General features: G+C 45.2%; 1 long non-coding RNA gene across 1 annotated transcript in view; it reads left to right on the top strand.

Annotated features, from left to right (window-relative positions):
* The first annotated feature begins 511 nt into the window (after positions 1-511).
* Positions 512-17,018, top strand: part of LOC144681398 (uncharacterized) — a 40,829-nt gene continuing 24,322 nt past the window's right edge. Inside the window, exon 1 of the long non-coding RNA XR_013576780.1 lies at positions 512-883. This is a non-coding gene — a long non-coding RNA (uncharacterized LOC144681398). The remainder of the gene's footprint in view (positions 884-17,018) is intronic.

Here is a 17,018-nt window from a genome sequence, read left to right as displayed (position 1 = left end):
TAACCCTTTCTTTTGGGGCCTGAAAATATATTAACATTTATGCAAAGAACCATTGTGTTAGCTAAAAAAAAACCCCTGAGATATTCCATCTTTAAAAATCACAGCCGTGCAAGACATAGAACAGGTAAGTGATGCTCCAACAATCCTGTCAACATAGAACAAAGACAATGCTAAAATTATGTGGAATTGAACAGTGATACTTTCCATGCAAAATTCTGGAGCAATTTTTAGTTGATCCCCTGCCAATGAACTACGGGCCGCTGGAAGTTGCTCATCCAAAACAATTCTTTTTTTGAACAGGTGTTTATCATGTCTGTGGCTGTTCTGTTTACGTAACCCTTGTTAAAGTTGGAGTAGAAAGAAAAATTACCTTCTCTTATTATAAACAGAGTGAGTTACATTGAACATTCAAATAAAAGGTCATGAGATGAGTCATAAAGTAAATATTTTGTTCTGCTCTGTTAGAACAGAGCCAAGCTCACTACAGCCACTTTTCCGTCACTAAATTTTCTGAAGGACTTTAAATACCAAAATGCTTAGAGCAGTAGAAGCCTATGGTCAAGTTATTAAATTATATGTGTAACGCGCTGCAATTGAACGGTTCTGGCGCTGTGTGGGGTCTCGCGTGCAGGGTGAATCTTAGCAATCAGATTTACTTCAAGTGAGGAATTGGCATATTGTCCAAGCCTATCTCATTCCAATTGCCAACAATTTCCATTTGAATTTTTTACTTTCCTGACAAACAAGCATGAATAGAAGCCTTTTCATGGAAAGACAATCTTTTATTATGACAGAGCTGGAGCCAGGGATTCCGTTAAAGAAGAGGCCTTTCTAAAATAGAGAACATTCTGTACATGCAAGAGAAGAATGACACACATATAAGGTAAGATTTACTGACCTGGTGGTTCTCATGAATTAACTCTTAATTCTTTGGCAGTGTTAATGACTGAAAGCCTAAAATTATCACAAAAATGGAATAGAGCAAGATTTGCAGAAAAAGAACTCAACTATCATAAATCTTCTTTGCGTTGATTACTTACCTAGGATTTTGTCAGGCAGCCAAATCTGGCCAAAAATTTGGCTAAGATGGCTATGTTTATATAGAAAAGGATACTTGTATATTGCTAAACTGCAAAGGGAGTAGATTTCCACACTGTCCACAATGAAACATTTTTGTAGGTGTATTGTTATTGTATAAGGAGCACTATTTCACATAATCCATTATTATACATTTCAAAGAAAAACAGAACAAATATTTTTATGAGGGCAATGGATAGCTTGTAGTCATTGCGATAGAATACTATATACACTATGTGAGAATAGCATAGCATTAATAGCATTAATGCCAAACAATAATTTCCCCACAATGTAACTTCAAATGATTTCTAAAAGAAACTGCTATCTTCATAGATTGTGGGAATGCCTGATTTTATATCGATGAAAAATGAGAAAGTATCTAAAGAATGGCTCTTTTGAATAGTCTGTGTAACATTTATATGCACAAAGGTTTCTTTAATTTGTGGCACAATATCCATTTAACCTATCAATGTTGACTGCTTCCCAGTGATTCATCTGCGATGCTTAAAAGAAATAGTCTTGTTTTAGCTAGATTGTTGACTGACGTCACTGTAGGTGGGGCAGTGCCAAGCAATTTTTCTTTAATTGTGTTCAAACCACTATCTAAAGAAACAGACAACCCTGCCCTGCTTAATAACCTTTTCTGAGAAAGAAAATTGATCTGGAGAGTTTGTGTTAAGTCTCAGAGGTGGAAATATTACGAGGATCCAGCGATAACGCAATTTAGCGTAACTACAATTGAAACAAGTCTCCAGCCTAAAGGATATGTATTGGAATTCTTTTATTAAAATTCTAAGCCACTTGCTTCAGCTGAGTATTAATGTTACTGCTTATTTTGAAATGGATTTACTGACCCCTGCCAGATGAAGGTTTTTTGTTTTCTGTGCATGCTCAATATAACGGGGAGAATTTTCTCCCTGTCATGCAGGCCGGGCGGGAGCAGGCGCGGACGGGTGCGCAGCCAATCACCGCCTGCATGCTGCCATTTTACGTGGGTGGGACAATTAAGGCCCGCCCAGTGTGATGCGCACCCGGAACCGTTCAGAGCTCCCTGAGCGGGCTGGGGGGAGGAGGGAGAGTCGGGGCCTGCGCTCTTTCGCACACACAGAAATCTCCCTGAGGCACCTCTGTGATTAATCTGATTGTGTCAACTTGAAATAAAGAATTTTTTTTACAAATTCAGACATGCCCCCTTATGTGACAGTGTCACAATGAGCTGAGACATGTCTATGAAATTTATTTTTAAATTTTATTAAAGTAATAAAGCCTTCATGAAATCTCATCCCACCCGTGGATGAGGTTCCATGAAAAATGCGAAGGTTGGATGGGCAGCCCTTGCAAGTGCCTCAATTTGTTCATTAATGGCCTTAGAAGGCCTTTAACAGTTCGGCGGGCGTGCAGCCGACTCCAGATTGCGCCCACCGAACTGAAGACCTGAATGACACGCGGTGACATCGGGACACACGCCTGACGTCACCACGCGTCATTTTATGCACCGGCTAGCGGGGCCCACCCCCGCACGCTAACCAGAAGATTCAGGCCAATGTCTTACCAACTAAAAAATTAGTAGTGTGTGTCAATCACTGCTTCCCACTTTGGCCAACAGAAGAGTGTGCTGATTTGACATTACCAAGCTACATATTTTATTTTATTAGCTGTTCAAAAAATATTTACAAGCATGAGGCCAGGACAGTGCAGGAAAGGATGAACAGCCCTGGTCTCTTTTCCCTTTTAAAGAGAAGGTTGAGCAGTAACCTGATAGATGTCTTTAAAATGATGAAAGGTTTTCATATAGTAGATGTAGAAAAAGTGTTCCTAATTGTGTGGAAGAGGAAAACTAGAGACCATCAATATAAGACAATCACCAAGAAATCGAATGGGAAATTCAGAAGAAACTTCACAATCCAGAGAGTGGTGAAAATGATAAAGTCACTACCAGAGGAGGAGGTTAAGGCAATGAGTGTAGGTGTATTTACAGGCAAGCTAGATAAGCATATGAAGGAGAAGGAAATAGAGAGTTTTGCTGAAAGAGTAAGATGAGGAAGGATGGGAAAAGGCTCAAGTGAAGTATAAACACCAGCACAGGCTGGTTGGGCCACATGGCCTATTTCTGTGTAATTCACTAGTGTGCTCAATAGAACAGTTATCCAGCTAGTTGTATAGTCATTTATTTGCAATTTTGTATTGGACACACATCTGCTATGTGCCCACAAGTATATCAGGTCAACGACAAAACCCAGAATATCATTGGCAGCATTCTATGTAGATTGAATAGCTGGAGTGCTGCAATCACACAGTTGTTTTTTTGTTGTTTATTCATTCACAGGATGTTGGCATCACTGGCTAGGCCAGCATTCATTGCCCATCCTAATTGCCCTTGAGAAGTCAGTGATGAGCCATCTTCATTAACCACTGCAGTCCGTGTGGTATAGGTACACCCACAGTGCTGTTAGGAAGGGAGTTCCAGGGTTTTGACTCAGTGACAGCAGAGGAAAAGTGTAGTTCCAAGTCAGGATGGTGTGTGGCTTGGAGGAGAACTTGCAGGTGGTGGCATTTCCATACATCTGCCCTTGACCTTTGAGATAATAGACGTCACAGGTTCGGAAGGTCCTGTCATAGGAGCCTTGATGAGTTCCTGCAGTGTATCTTGTAGGTGATATGCACTGCTGCCTCTGTGGGTCAGTGGTGGAGGGAGTACATGATAGAGGTGGCAGATGGTTTGCCAGTCAAGCTGACTGCTTTGACCTGGATGATGTCAAAGTTCTTGAGTGTTGTAGGAGCTGCACTCATCCAGCCAAATGGAAAGTATTCCATTGCACTCCTCACTTGTGCCTTGTAGATGATGGACAGGCCTTGGGGAGTCAGGAAGTGAGTTGCTCACCGCAGAATTCCTAGGCTCTAGCCTGCTCTTGTAGCCACAGTATTAATATGGCTGATCCAGTTCAGTTTCAGATAACATGCAGGATGTTGATAGTCGGGGATTCAGCAATGGAAGTGCCATTGAATGTCAAGGAGCGATGATTAGCTTATCTCCTGTTGGAGAGGGTCATTGGCTAGCACTTGTGTGGCTCGAATGTTCCTTGCTATTTGGCAGCCCAAGCCTGAGTGTTGCCTAATTCTTGTTGCAAATTGCCATAGTCTGCTTCAGTCTCTGAGGAGTCGCGAATGGTGCTGGACATTGTACAATCATCAGCGAACATCCCCACTTCTGACCTTATGGTGGAAGGAAGGTCATTGATGAAGCAACTGAAGATGGTTGGGCCCAGGGCACTACCCTGAGGAACTCCTGCAGAGATGTCCCGGGACTGAGATGATTGACCTCCAACAACGAAAACCATTTTTTGCATGATGGCATTTGACTTTATGGTAGCATTCTTGTCTCTGAGTATTGAGGGAGAGCTGCATTGTTGGAGGTGCTGCATTGAGTTGAGAGCCTGCCTATATGCTCAGGTGGATGTAAAAGAGCTGATGACTCTATTTGAAGAAGAACAGGGAGTTCTCCCAGTCCCTAATCAACAATTAACACTAAAAAAAAACATATAAACTGATCAGCCATCTCAATGATGGTTTGTGGGCCTTTGCTATGTGTGCCAACTTATTGCTGTGTTTGCCTCCAAAGCAACAGTCGCTGCACTTCAATAAAAATGTTGGCATGGGAATGTAGTGTTTACGGTATTTGGCTAGCAACTTAGAGGTCATGAGTTCACATCTCATCAAGGCAGGTTCTAAAACTGAATTCAACAAATCTGATAATTTATGGGCTGGCAACTGAAAAATAGTATTACATTGAAAGCTACCAGTTGGCCTAACAGCCTACTGTTCGCTGATATCCTTCAAAGAAGGGAACGTATTACTACTAGTTAGTCTGGATTGTGACTCTAGTCCTTCCCATACCATATAGTTGGCTCTCAAGCCCCCTGAGGTAGCCTGATAAACCACTCCAATTTAGAAACTGTTTCAATAGAAGGCGGATGACCATCTCTTCACGGTAAGTAGGAGCAGGTGATAAACAAGACCTACACCTGAAGAGCACAGTTACCTGTGAAGTGCATTGGAATACTCTGAGGACATGAAAGATGCTATATGTTTTTTTTTTCATTCTTGGGATGTCAGCATCAATGGCATCGCCAGCATTAATTGTCCATGCCTAATTGCCCTTGAAAATTTCATGGTGAGCTGGCTTCCTGAACTGCTGGAGTCCATGTGGTTCTGGTACACCCACTGTGTTATGAGAGAAGGAGATCCAGCATTTGACCCAGCAACTGTGAAGACTTATTTGACTTTTCAGTAGTGGTTTCATACAACTGAATAGCTTACTAAGCCATTTCAGAAGACGGTTAAGAGTCAACCACATGGCTGTGGGTCTGGAACAGGCCAGATTGGGTAAGGATGGCAGATTTCCTTCCCTAAAGAGCATTAGTGAACCAGATTTTTTTCATGACAACACAGCATTCATGGATCTACTATTTTATTCCAGGTTTGTTAATTAAGTTAATTTAAATTTCCCCTTGCTGCTGTGGTGGGATTGAACTCAAAATGAGGGGGGATCTCATAGAAACCTATAAAATTCTAACAGGACTAGACAGGGTAGACGTGGGAAGGATGTTCCCGATGGTGGGGGAGTCCAGAACCAGGGGTCACAGTCTGAGGATACGGGGTAGACCATTTAGGACTGAGATGAGGAGAAATTTCTTCACCCAGAGAGTGGTGATCTTGTGAAATTCGTCACCACAGAAAGTAGTTGAGGCCAAAACATTGTATGTTTTCAAGAAGGAGTTAGATATAGCTCTTGGAGCAAAAGGGATCAAAGGAAAAGGGGAGAAAGTAGGAGCAGGCTATTGAGTTAGATGATCAGCCATGATCATAATGAATGGTGGAGAAGGCTCGAAGGGCCGAATGGCCTACACCTTAGCTATTTTCTATGTTTCTATGTCTCTAGAGCAGTAGTCCAGGCTTCTGGATTACTAGTCCAGTAACATTTGCACTATATTTCCATCCCCCTGATGCATGGCCTTTGTTTGGTAGATAAAGCCTCTTTTAATGATGAACACTCATCCAAATCCTGTATCAGTGTTCTGCCGTGCTTTAATCCCCCAGTGACACTTCAGCAGAGCTATACACTTTGAGTCTATACATTTTGTGCAATATTGATTTGTGAATTTTGCTGCTGGATCAGAAGAATTGACCCACTAATATAAGACTGCAATGTTTCCTCTTAATGCCAAAATTGGTACAGCCTGAGAGTTATAACCCACAACAGCAGCTCAGTGCTGGAGTTACATATTCAAGCTTGTATAAATTTATGTTGGCTTTCAATCTTTATCAACCTGTACTCTAACCATAAAGGAGTTCTTGAATGTTATTTTGGGCATAAAATAAATTTGTCAAAACTCAAAATATGTTTGCTTTTTCAGTAATCTGTTTAATTGCATATTTAAAAATCTTAAATTTCAATGCAAATATATTATGCAAAAGAAATTGACTTACTTGCTGGAGAGTTTTGCAAGAGGATATGTCGATGTATGATTACTGACTGAATGTAAACAGTTAAATAATAATCATACAGAGCTCACTTTTCAGTATATGTTACAATCATTTTTTCTGAGGGAAAAGGGAATAAACTGAAACATAGATTCATAGAATTTTACAGAACTAAACAAGGCCATTTGGCCCATTGTATTTGTGCTGATTTTCTGAAAGTGCTGTCTACTTAGTCCCATTCTTCTGATCTTTTTCCCATTATGCTTTAAATTTGTCTTTTTTCAAGTATCTTTCCACTTCCCTTTTAGAATCTCTGACGGATTTTTCTTCTGCTAGGGATTTCCCTGTCCTAAAAGCTTTAAGGAATAATTTGTTCTTCTTTTTCAAGCTTTCTTTTGCGTTCATTTTAAAATAAACACTTTGCTTTGCACAGATCCCTCTTTCTACCCTGGGGCATCCCCCTAGTAACAGTCTACTCCCAAACCTCTGTCGTGCTACCCTTTCGCCTGGACCGAGGAGACAGAAAGCATGGCCGACGTTGTAGCAACTCACAATTTGACTTTCTGTGAGAAATCTCCTGTGCCCTCTGCTTGCCGCCTTCTCCCCAAGGTGACAGCTTAACACCCAAAACCCTCCATGTGAAGCATCAGGGGCCTGTGGCTGTACTTTGACACTCTTGAGCACAAAATACTAAAACTTGTCTCTGATGGAAAAAATTCTTGGGGGAGAATTATCCCCATATCGGGCGGGGAGTGCGGGTGCGGGCGCTGGCGGGCAAGGTCCCGATCGCCACCGGCGATAGGGGCCGCGCCGCCATTTTGCGCAGGCGGTCCAATTAAGGCCCGCCCAGTGTGTTTGGCTACCCCTCGGGATGGCGGGAGTGGGCGGGCGCAGGCAGAACGGCAATCACCGCCGGGTCCAATGGCGACCCAGAGGCCTGTTTAAAGGCCAAGCTGCGGCCGCACCAAGGCTGCTGTACATGGCCAGAGGTTGGGGGACAAGGCAAATCAGAAAGAGACATGCAGGAGGGTAGGGCAGGTGGCCAGTGTGTGACCAGGTTTTCCGGTGAGTGCCTTGCTGCCCTACTTAAGGGGGTGGCAGCATGGCGGGATGTGTTTGTCCCCGAGGGTGGGAGGGAGAGGCCACCTCACTTGACCCAGCGTGCGTGGGATGAGGTAGCGGAGGACCCAGCGCCGCAAGCACTTCAATAACCTGCTGCGCACGGGAAGGATGAGTAGCATGTTGGCATCGTTCACAGCACCCATCATGTAACCTTCTCCCCCCGCTGGCAGACCACCCATGTCTGAGTGGCCTGAGTGCAATGAGTTAGTGATGGCACGTGTCCTTAGCTGGGCAGCCCACCAGAGATTGCCTATGCATGCGTCAGTGGGAGAGGGTTGAGATGAGATGGGTTCTGCACCCGCAGCATGTGGTGCATTGACACCCACATGACTGTGGTGGGGTCAACCTCGAGGAGCTGCACCCAGACTCACTGGTCGAACTCCATGACATGCGGAAGTCAGGGTGATGACATGGTGTGAGGTGATCTTCAAGGTCCTGTGGCACAGGTGAATGTGCTGCCCTCAACCCTCCACATCATTGTGCTTCCTTGCAACGGCTGGTACAACTGTGTGTTCCCAACTGTGATGAAGGCAGCATGTGGAGTGGGGGGGGCAGCGGGGGAAAGGATCAGGCATAGTAGTGTGAGTGCCAGCCACCAGCAGGGTGAAGGATGCACTGCAGACGTGCAATGGCCAACTGGGCTTGGGGTGGGCCGGCCGCGAGGAGATTGACGGTGCAATTATCGCTTACCAATGCAATTTTTTTCATTTGCAGGAGAAGAATTCTCATAATAGCACTGAGCGGCTGAGGACTGGCGGTGGGCCAGCCGAGATATTGATGCTCAGCTGCTTTGAGCAGGAGACACTGGACCTGGAGAGGTGGCACGCGCCCAGGTCCACTGGAGCTGGAGAGGTTGGGGCTCCACGGGCAGGTATGTATGGCCAGCACTCACGTCACCAGTAGTCTCCCAACATCCATGCCATTGTTCAGTGAGTGACGTTACAAACATGGCTTGCCCAGTGCGTGTGGAATGATGAGCGCTTGATGAGCCGGGGGTCAGGCATGTACATTGACACTGCCCGCAGGCTAACTGATCGAATTTCCTTACTCTTCCTTTCAGCATCAGCAGTGCACGGCTGGGACCCGGAGCAGCAGGGGCCCCTCTGACACCTGAGGGGCATGAAGTTTCACCATTAGAAGCGTCACACCATCTCTGCCAGGCAGGCACCAGCGCAGATACTGACACCTCGGTGGGCATCATATCTTTGGCTAGTGTCCCAGGTCACAGCGGTGAGGGCACTTCACAGTCGCTGGAGCAGCTGGCAGAGACAGAGAGTGCCGATGGCGCCTGCAGTCGGAGGACTGAAATGGCCCAGGCACATGCTCAATCTGTGGCAGATGATGAGCCTCTGGAGTTGTGGGCGATGCAGCCAAGTGCTGACATGCGGCCAGGTGTTCGGGAACATCTGGTGGAGATACATGAGGCTCTGCTTGCCTCGGTGTCAGTGGTGGAGGAGTCTACATGGGCCGTGGCCGATGCATTGAGCATCATGGCTGAGCGCCAAGCTTCCTCCATGGAGTGATTGGCGACTCTCATGGAGAGGCAGCTCCAGGGACAGGATTAGGGGTTCCTCGGGTTGTGCTCAGACCTGCATGCCCTCACAGGACCTGCATTGACCTCATCTGATCAGTGCCCATGTGGGTGGTGGTTTGACACCAGGTATCCCACCTTGGTGCCCATCCATCAATGGTGAGCAGGGAGGGCCAAATGGACCTCACATCAGCGGAGCAGCTGCCTGTCGTCTCTGCTGGTGCCTCTCAGGGTGCTACGGATGAGGACAGCAGCTCCTCCGCCCCTTTGCCAGTGACTGAGGCACCCAATGAGGCTGCGACGACTGGGGAGATGCCAGCTGCGGAACTGGCAGCTCCCTCCCAGGCGGGTCCATCACAGGCTCGACAGGCCTGAGGACGTCCGCCAAGGTCATCGAGGCCAACAGGACATCAGAGAGAGCAGGCTGTCTCAGGTGCCACTGCCAGCGATGGGGCACCACAAAGGTGTAGCCCCAGCAAACGAAAGATGAAGGCACCTCAGGCACACCCCGGGTTCATCACTGGTGGTTTTCTGTTGTCCCCCACCACCCCCCGAAGAGTTGTTTAGAACTTTGTGTGCAGTCCAACACATTTTTATTTCTGTAATTTGAAGAGACTTTGGTAACAATATTAAATTAATGTCGTCTCAAATGGCTGTGGGTTCCTCTTTATTTGGAATGGTGCATGGATTCCTGAGATTGGATGAATGATTTATGTGTCTTTTAGATTTATTGATGGCGCCCATCGTCAATCCTCCTATCCAGACAGATGAGGTCTCCAGGATGGAGGATACATGCCAGGCTTGTTTTCGAGGTCCATATGTGCTGTGCTAGTTAAAGGTTGCTTGGGTTAGAGCATCCCGGGTATCCCTGCCTCCCTGGAGCATGCCTGGGTCAGCCTGTGCCCCCTTGTCATTTCCCTGTGCGTGCTCATCCTCGGACTCACTGCTGGACTCATCATGCTCAGCCCCAGCCATTCCGTCTCTTCATCCACAGTGTCCCCCCTTTGCAGAGCTAGATTGTGCAGAGCGCAGCATGCAGCCACCATAAGCGACACTGGATCTGGGAGGTACTGAAGTGCGTCCCCAGAGTCCAGGCATCTGAAGTGCATTTTGAGAAAACCGATGGCTCTCTCCACCACAGTCCTCGTGGAGGCATGACTTCTATTGTACCGCTGCTCAGCTTCTGTTCTTGGATGGTGGAGAGGCCTCATGAGCCACACTCTGAGGGGATAGCTCTTGTCTCCCAGAAGCCATCCATCCAGCCGGGCTGGAGCACTGAAGAGCCCCAGCACCTGGGAGTGTCTGAGGATGTAGGCATCATGGGAGCTGCCTGGGTACCTTGCACAGACTTGTAGAATCAGCATCCTGTGATCACACATTATCTGCACGTTCATGGAGTGGAAGCCCTTCCTGTTGATGAAGGCACCGGGCTCACCTGCTGGCGCCTTGATGGCCACATGTGTACAGTCTATAGCACCCTGGACACGAGGGAAGCCAGCAATGGCCACGAAGCCTCTGGATCACTCTGTCTGGCTGGCCTCATCCCAGCGGTAGTGGATGAAGGTCAATGCACACCTGAACAGAGCGTCTGTGACCTGCTTGACACAAGTGTGGACAGCCAATTGGGAGACACCGCAGAGATCACCCACTGAGCCCTGGAAAGAGCCGGAGGCATAGAAATTGAGGCAGCTGTGACCTTTGGAGAGACGGGCATGGGGTGTCCACCCACGCAGTTAGCTGATATCTCTGGACCAATCATCTGACAGATAGTATTGACTGTCTCCCTTGAGAGACGGAGCCTCCTTCGGCACTGTACCTCAGACATATTGAGGTAGATGGCTCACGCTCTGTATACCCTGGCAGCAGGATAGTGGCATCTTCTGCGGCCCCTTGCGCCTTGGACAACCTCTTGGTCCTGCACCCCTTGTGCCTGCGCCTGGCCTCCCAAAGGTGGCTCCCCTGGAGGCAAATGTGCACTCCTGGCCTTCTCCCTCTTCTAGTCCTTCCTTCCTCCTCAGATGAGGTGCCTCCAATGGAGAGATCTCACCTCCCATTCCCAGGCTCAGGGAGGTTTGCTGAAATCTACAGGCCCCAAAACAAATCCTCATTGAAAAGTGCTGAGCTGAAGGTAATGAGTGCAGTCCAAGCAGCTGCTATGCTATGCGTTTGAGACTTCTCCACCTCACACATGCAATTTTCAATAACTTCTGAGAACTAACTGTTAAATGTCTGGATTCGCAAATCACAATGATCCCTCTTTCCCGCCCGTGGATGAGAATCATTAAAGTTTCGGATAGCAGCAAGCTCCTGGTGCCTGTGCGGCGAGACGAATATCACACGGATGCCTTAAAATCCAGGACAATTGGAGCCTTAACCAACTTCATTGGCCCAGTAATGACTGGCAGCTGCACAATGGACATCATCGCGCTCCCGCCCAGCGAAATATCGTGATGCCGCGTGGCAACATCAGAATGCGTGCCCTACATCACTGTGCGCCATTTTACATGTCGGCGTGCGGGTCCCACCCCCTGCACGCCGATGGAAAAATTCTGCCCTTGTTTTCACTTTTCCCATTTTCTTCTTTCCTCAACAGCAATACTGACTCAAGGTGGGATAAAGGCTTTATGTATCTCACCCAACCCTAAATTAATCTAGAAAGTGAATGTCGATATTTCTATCCTCACAAGACATTCACACATGCACACTCTTGCAATAGTCACTGGATACCAATCAAAACAAATAACCTGACTGCTTCATATCCTTCTATCTACTTTAGATTATTGACTGGCACTGTAGCATCTACTACTCTGGTTCAGAACAGCTGGAAGATTATTTTTAAGTTTATCTACTGTACGAACGTACACAGAAAAAGGCCATATGCCCCAAAAGGACTATCCTGCTTTTTATGCATCAAATGAACCTCCTCCTGCCTTACTTCATGTCACCCTATCATAATATCCCTTTAATCGTTTATCCTTCTTGTACTTAACAAGCTTTCCCTTAAGTTCTGATGGACGGTGACAGGACTGAAATGTTAACTGTTTCTCTCTCCACAGATGCTGCCAGATCTGTTAATTATTTCAAGCAGTTTCTGTTTTTATCCTTGACAATGCTAATCCCCCGATCTCTCCTTGTAGTAGGGAGTTCCACATTATAACCATTTGCTGTGTAAGGAAACTTCTGAATGCCTTGTTGGATTTATTAGTAACTAGCTTATATTTATAATCCCAAATTTTGGACTCCCCAAGTAAGTGGTAACATTTTTTCTATGCCTACCTGATCCAGCCCTTTCAAAATTTTAAAAACATCTATTAGGTCCCCTCTCAGTAGGGTTGCCAACTGTGATTAAATGTATTCCTGGAGGCTTCAACAAATCACTTACCCCCAAGCTCCAGCCATTAGTCGACTAACACATCCATCTTTGTGACATGCTGCCTGCCTACACCAATTGGAAAGCAAAACGACTCATTACCCAATTGAATGATGCTTGACTGTCAGCCAAACAGCCTTTTTTACTTACATTAATATTTTTAATTCTGGTAAAGAGAAAATTCTAAAGTAAATGACAGAAGAAAAAGAACAATATTTTTTTAATATCCCAATTAGTTTTCTTCAGGGCTGCACACAGCACATCTTGGAGTTTGATCTTCAATTCTTGGAGACTCCAGGCCAATCCTAGAGGGTTGGCAATCCCACCTGGCAGCCTTTTCTTTCCAAGAGAAGAGAAACAACCTGTTCAGTCTTTGTTGATGATTATGCCCTCTCAATTCTGATATCATCATTATTGATCTTTTTTGCACTTTCCCCACTGATTCTACATCCTTCTTGCAATATGGACACCAGCACTATGCATATCACTCTAAGTGTAGTTTAATCGAGATAACACACATGGAAACATAGGCCAGAATTTTTAGCTTGTTGGGTGGGCGCGCGTCCTACCTGGCCGAGAGTAAAATGATGCGCGATGATGTCGGGCGAGCATCCCGATGTCATCGCGCACTCGCGTGATATTTCAGTCGGTGGGCACACACCAGAGTCGGCAGCCTGCTGACAATTAAAAGGCCTATTAAGGCCATTAAAGTTATCATAGAAAGAAACTTTTCACTGCCTGCCCAACTTTAGGGTTGGCAGGCAGGCGAAAAGGCCTTTGCATTTTTTAGGGAACCTCATCCACAGGTGGGATGAGGTTTCCAACGGCAAATAAAAATAAAATAAAAATTTTTAACATTTCATTTATAACATATCCCTGCTATTGTGACAGAATCACATGAGCCTTATAACATTTTTAAAATCTTTATTTTTAATGTTTTAAACTGTTCATCTCCCTGAGGCAACGCTGTGCCTCAGGGAGCTTTTCCAGTGCACAGCCACAGGCATGCGCAAAGTTCATGCTCTCCCTCCTACTCCCCCCAACCCCACCCCCAACACAGGCAATGCTAATTGCTGCCACTCACGTTTAATGCTGGGCGGGCCTTGATTGGCTTGTCAGCATGAAATCACAGTCCGGCCCCAATCGCGGGCAGCGGCCGACTTCCCCACCGCCCCCGCCCAGCCTTGCCAAGTCTGCCCGACGAGGGAAAAATCCTCCCATAATGTATTTTTAACAATCAAACTTCAGCAGTGAAGTAACAGCACTTGCTGCTGACCTCAGAGAAACCTCTGCACAAATACCTACTGATCTCTGTAGCATGGATTTCCGCTTTCCCAATATCAGCATGAATCTGGTCGGGGGGGGTGTTGGGGGGGGGGGGGTGGTGGTCACCAGGTGCCCGGCAAAAATGATGCCATCAAACAGGGAAAGCAGCCAATTACATTGAAGAATTCTCACAGACAGCAGGCAGGAAAACACTGTTTATCCATCGTTTTTTTAAAGATACCGAATTAAAAATTGGGACGTATGGATGGTGTTAAGGTAGAAGCCGAAGTATCATAAAGCAACCATTAAGTCAATTATTATTTTGAAAATGTGTGGATTGTTTTATCATAGTGGCACTCCAAAAATGTAAAATTAGCTTTTCTGGGCCAGGGAGGTTGTTCAACAGTAGTTATGAACTTAGAATATCATTAAAGCCCAGTTACACCTCATTCAACAAGCCATAACCTTTTATGGGTTTTTACCATGAAACCAATAGCATAAAAGTGGAAGTTCTTATCAGTTCAATAATTTCTAATTGATTGCAGTCTGCAGGGACTTCAACAGTGGACTGTAGGGAAAAGCATAGAATCACTGACACCAACTTCTGGATCTCCTTGTTATTCTGGAGTTGCTGTCAGTTTTAGAGGGATAACATCACTGCCATAATATAATTTAAGGGTTTTTTCTCTCTCTGTTTGATTGGAATAACCATCGTAGATAATAGTTGAACTACTTGCACCCTATGTGAGCTACAAAGAAGTCATTTTCTTTTGATTTGGAATGTGTGTCGTTGCTTTCTTCTATACAATTAATAAAAGCAAATTAAGTAGGAACAGGTACAAAGGAGTAGTAGACAATAGGTTTCTCAAATTGACATATCTTTACTGCACTTAAATAACATGTAAACACAACATGTCAGTCTTTGCTGCAAGACGCCAACACATTTGTAGCGTACGTACAGTTTGATACAATACAGATGTTGTTTGATCATTACCCACATGCTTCTAGAGTTTGAAGGGTCCCGTTCTGTCAGCCAACATTAATCGGGTCCATATAAACACTTTGTAGTGTGCGGCGAAGATATATTAACTTTAAAGTCAAATGTGTTCATTGCATCCAAATGAACTGAAAGATACCAGCTAGCTGACTTAGCTAAACATGCAAAGCATTGACTTAAAGTGAGACTGCTTTGCAGTAAGAAGCGTATGCAGTCCAGGCCTTGAAATGCTTTATGTCATATTCATTTCAATGGCCCTTGCTTTTATACTTAGACTTAGAAGACTTCCTGCATCTAGAGATGCATGAGGCAGACAAAGCACATGCTTACATCTGTTTTCCATAGCCTGCTTACTTAGAACAGGTCATTAGCCTGAGACCAGAGGCTATAGCTTAAGAGGTGTCACTCGTCATCAAGCATGGCTGATCAGGAGCCTCTCCCACTCTTACTGGCTGCCATAGCTGTGTTGGAAGGATCTGCAGGTTGACAATCAATCTCTTTGGCCATGTTATGAATGCACCTACCATGGTTTGCTTATATATGCTAAGACAAATCGTTCTTTCCTAATTAAAATGGTTTCTTTCTCCAAAGTTCTCTGTATTTCTGTCTATCAAGCTTATATCCTAAGGAAACCCACCCCCGCCCCCCCAAACCCCTCCCAATACCACCAATCTATGTGGATCATTTTCACCTTTCTTAACTGGTTATTAAACTGGCAGATGAAATCAATGAGTTGAAAATTGAGCACATTCTTCAACAGGCCGGTGATCCATTCTGCCAGATTACCACCCAGGCGGTGAAGGTGAAAATTGCCTCCTATAAACAGAGCAGAAACTGCTATATATAAGATTGAAATTGATCTGGGGGCTAACATGTCAAGTCTCTGTGGAGCAGCCATTAGCAAATCAAACTGAATACTGAACCATATTGCAAAATCAGTAAGTGTAAGTCAGAGGAAGTTATGCTAAAATTGCATAGCACTCCAGTATTGTGTCTATGTTTGGTCACCAAGACACAAGGGGAACATTCAAACCCTGGAAACAGTGCAGAGAAGAGGTATGAGGCCTACTGCCAACAACAGATGATGAGTTATAAAAGTAGACTAGAGCAATTAGGAATAACATGTCTAAGTACACCAGATACAAAAGACAGGACTGGAAGAGTAAATCCAGAGTGTAGAATTATAGAATCATTGAATGGTTGCAGTGGAGAAGGAGACCATTTGAGCTATCATGTCTATGCTGGCTCTCTGCAAGAGCAACTCAGCTAGTCCCAGTCCCCTGCCCTATCCCCATAGCCCTGAAAATATTTTATCTTCGGATGGTTGTCCAATTCCCTTTTGACAGCCCCAATTATATCTACCTCACCACACTCTAAGGTAATGTATTCCATATCCCAATCATTTTCTGCATAAAAAAGCTTTCCCTCAGCTCACATGTGGTGTCCTCAGGTTCTTGACACTCATGCCATGTTTCCTCTTTCTGCTCTGTCTAGACCACTCCTGATTTTGAACAATGCTAGCAAATACCCTCCCAACCTTCCCTCCTCTAAGGAGAGCAACTGCAGTTTCTCCAATCTATTCACATAATTGAAGTACCTCATACCTGGAACCATTCTCATAAATCTTTTCTGCACCGTCTCTAAAACCTTAAGATCCCTCGTAAATTATGGTGCCCAAAATTTACACAATACTCCAACTGAGGCTGAACCAGCACTTTATAAAGGCTCATCACAACTTCCTTGCTTTTGTACTCTATGCCTCTATTTATAAAGCCCAGGATTCCACATGCCTGTTTTAAAACACTTTCTCAACATGCCCTGCCACCTTCAATGACTTGTGCACGAATATACTCCTAGTTCTCTTTGTTCCTGCATCCTCCTTAGAATTGTTCCCTTTATTTTATATTGCGTCTCCTTGCTCTTTCTACCAGAATGTGCCACTTTACAATAAATTTCTTCTACAGGTGTCCACTCATTCACCCAGCTTGTCGATGTCTTCTTGAAGTCTATCACTATACTCCTCAGAGTTCATAACACTTCCAAATCTTATCTCATCCACAAATTTTGAAATTGTGCCCTGCACACCCAAATCCAGGTAATTAATCTACATCAAGAAAATCCATGGTGTTAGTACCGACCCCTGGTGAACCCCACTGCATACATTCCTTTAGTCC

Source organism: Cetorhinus maximus, chromosome 6 (assembly GCF_964194155.1).
Source record: "Cetorhinus maximus chromosome 6, sCetMax3.hap1.1, whole genome shotgun sequence".
In the NCBI taxonomy this organism is placed as follows: Eukaryota; Metazoa; Chordata; class Chondrichthyes; order Lamniformes; family Cetorhinidae; genus Cetorhinus; species Cetorhinus maximus.
Note: the sequence above shows the minus strand (reverse complement) of the source record. Positions and strands in the feature narration are given on the sequence as shown.